Below are 3,841 nucleotides of genomic sequence, written 5' to 3'. Positions count from 1 at the left end.
GTCGCCAAGATGCAGCACCAACATTTCCAATAAAATGTTTAGATTTTTGCATATTTTTTCAATATAAAAAGACTGATTTCATGTTTGAAATTTAAATTGTGCAAATTGCTTGGGGGTACCTGGCTTCCAGTAATGTTTCACTGGTGGTCCCCAGGAGTAAAAAGGTTAGGAACCACAGGTGTACAACAAATTAGAACTTTCTTATGTAGGGATTACATTTAAAAATATTTGACCCATGCAAAGGTTGCCAAAATTCTTACAGTGAACAAATTTAGTCTTGAGGGAACAGAGGATTCATTTGCAGCAGTTAACAATATGTTGTCAGGAGTGTGGAATTTTATAAAATGTCTAATTGTCCATGGGACAGTTTGTGTGATCAGTCTACTTGTCCTGTAAAAACACATGCATAGTTTCCTCCTGCTAAAATGGTGTTTACAAATATTGTCTAGGAGTTCAATTTCCTGGTCTGCCTCGTTAAATGCTAGCTCATGCATAAAAGCTGTAAATCTGCACTAATGCAGGAACAGATACCATGGGTGCACTTTGTGATTTTCTTTAAGAATTCTGCCATAAACTGGTTATCACAGACCTTTTGTTATTTGAATTCTGTCTCTCTGTTTATTGACTGGCTTCAGTGGTAGTGACACCATTCTGCTCTTCCATACGAAGAATATTGGCACAAAGTAGTTTTGTTCATGCCAGGAACTACTATGGCAATGTGTAACTTTGATGAAAAGGTTACATTGATTTTTCCTGTTATGAATATAAATGTTCGCACATTTTACTAAATGATGCTTCAAAGAAATGACACCTAAAATATCATGGTAGTTTAGCAGAATGTTTCTTTCCTAGTTACATTGTTTGTGAAGGTATTTTGAAAGCAAGGAATAAAAAAATTTTGCTTTCAAGCTCCTGCAGATATTTGCATCTGATGAGAGAGCATTCTGGAAGAAATGTGCTGGGCATTTGTTTACGGTAGTTCCATACCCCTGGTTGTGTATTTCTTCATTGCTCTATAGAGTACATACTAATAATTTAGTCATGTTCAATGACAGAAGAGATATAGAAATTAACAGAAGTGTTAACATGTGATGAATTGTAAATAATATAAGGAAATAACAGATATATAAAAATGTGGGTTGTTGTTGGGGTGTAGAGTGAGTTAATTATGTAATAACAAACTTCTACTAAGGTGTATTGATATTTAAAATAAACACATTAGTGCAGTAATAATTATTACACATGACGTGTTAGTGACTGATCGATGTCACTTAATGAGAGGCTAAAAGAAAATAACACAAGTGGATGTTTAAACATCTGCAGTACATGTAGTATGTTGAAGTCATGTGAGTGCAACCAGGGTGTCAAAAGGGCAATGAATGGGAAAAAAATGCAGCACATTTGTCACAAATGTGTTTTATTTTTATGGTATTTTATTTTATGCATTTATCTGCCAGGTCCCGTCCCTATATTAAATTGTAGCAGTTAAGATTACCTTCCCCATTTCTGAAAACCACAGACTCTGGGCATGACTCCAAGGGCAAAGCCACGAATTGTTGCGATATGTTACCATGACGTTCCAAGTAGAAATGTAACATAAATGTACAGCTGAATGGAATAGGATTTTTTTTATATACACTCTGGACGCAGGATGTATGTATCTACGTATATATATGTGCATATAATTGGCGGCAGGAGGAGTATTTTTCTATCCATGTTTTTTCCTAGGTTTCAGAACATGGACGAGAAGATGTGGTTTCTGTATCCGTCTGTCTATGTTACGTTTTATGTTTTCATAATTAATGGGAGTCTTCTGTGGTACATCTTAATGAGCGCAGTGACATGGATTGCCTTCATGTGTTGGTAGATTGCAACAAAATATTCTCCAAACTGGTTTTGGGTATTGAAAATACCTATATTAGGATAGAGTTATTACTACCTTAGGATGTGCTATGTAGTACTGCAATACAGCTATGAGTAATATACCTCTGATGATGAGGGTGCCAAATATAAATAAATAAAATAAATATAATATCTTAAAGGAACATCAGCATTTCAGAACATCACACTTGTACGAGAAAGGGGAAGTGACTTCTGATGGCGGTGATGCCTGCAAAGTCCCAACCCTTCCAGCATTGATGCAGATATTCAGGGTGTTGAAATAGAATAATAGGATACAATGCTATGTTAAAAAATTATACTGGCTGTATACCAGTGTAACATGTGTTTTCTCCTGACCTTTGGATCACCATTTGTTTGGTGAAATAGTTTGTGTGAATATTCCACTGTTACTGAGTGTAATTGTTATTTATTTTTTGAGTGTTGATTTCAGTTTAAGAGTGTGCTAGTTACCCCATAAAACCAGTCAGATATGTCCCTTTATAAGATTTTGTGCATCTGCTGAGCGGTTCTAGATTGATGCACTACCGCTTGCTTCCTTGATCAAGAAAGGCACCCTTGACAAAGTTGTCAAAGTGAGCACCGACTGAGATACTGTTTGACTGGCCTATGAACATGTCTGGTGCTGAGAAGTTATTATCTGATAAGACATTTTGACAGCAGTTTGCCTTACCTTCAGCATTAGGTGCTGCAGGCTCTTCCTGGCTGGACAACACTATCTGGACATAATCTCCAACACGGAGATTGGGCTTGGGTCTCCTGAAAAGTAGGAGGGAATGACCTCCTGGATCCACAGCTATTACACCAAGAAGGTACACCACCGGAACACGACTGCATCCTGGAGACTGGGTGTGGGTAAAGGCCACACCAGACGTCACTGCCTTCAACAACGGTGGAAGGGACCACACCAAGTCTTGTTGACAACAGCCACAGCAGTCAAGTGTGAGGGCATCACATCCTGGGTCCATACCTCACACACCAAGAAGGCCGCTGGACCAAAGGACGACCAGCCGCCAACAAAGTTGCCGATGAGAGTAATGCCACCTTCACCACAGAGGTACAACCTTCGTTCAACAAGCGCCACCAGCCAACACTGACGGAACTGCTCGTGCTACACTCCCACAGGAGTCGGAGAGTGTAAGCGGGTTCCCCAGTACACCAGAGCATTGTTCTTGGACTGCTCATGCTGCAACCCCACAGGAGTCGGAGGGTGCAAGCGGGTCCTTCAAGACACCAGGATACTCTTTCAGAACTGCTCGTGCTACTCTCCACAGGAGTCAGAGAGTCAAGCAAGGCCACTTAAGTATTAAAGACATCAGGATATAAATGAACAGAATACTAAAAGTCCGCTAGAAAAATTTGCGCCAAGAGGTACAGATCCCAGTCCTACGGAAGCGGCTGGTCACTAGGATCAGTGCGGTTTGTAGCCCCATTGGGAGGTGCCTCTTCCAATTAGGAATATAGCAAAAATAGGACAAAAGGGCCATCCCTCGGGACTATCGCACCCAACTCCCTTAGAACTGGACACTGGGATTCATCCCTTTATGCTCTGCATAACTACAAGTGTCAAATAGCATTCAACGTCGCCCCGAAAATATACAGAAGGAATAGACTACACGTGTGGCACTCCTACAGGAATAAGGAGGTACCAAAGGTTACATATCAATAGAACTGGTTTCAAGTGCTAGCCACATCCGACCACACCCTATAAGGCGACATGGATTTAAGATTACAACGTAAGAAAAAGGAGCAGAAGAAGTGGCCCGTGGTGGTCATAGCATTACTCACCCCGGTAGCAGCTATAGTACTAACAACAATCCTGATAGTATATAAAGACGAGATACATATTCCATGGCTCGACCAGGAACACTACACCCCCAAAAATGACCAAGGTGAAAGAACAACAGGTGGTGAGAACAACATCTCAAAATAACATGAGAGG

The sequence above is a fragment of the Pleurodeles waltl genome, chromosome 10, assembly GCF_031143425.1.
Source record: "Pleurodeles waltl isolate 20211129_DDA chromosome 10, aPleWal1.hap1.20221129, whole genome shotgun sequence".
Lineage (NCBI taxonomy): Eukaryota > Metazoa > Chordata > Amphibia > Caudata > Salamandridae > Pleurodeles > Pleurodeles waltl.
Note: the sequence above shows the minus strand (reverse complement) of the source record.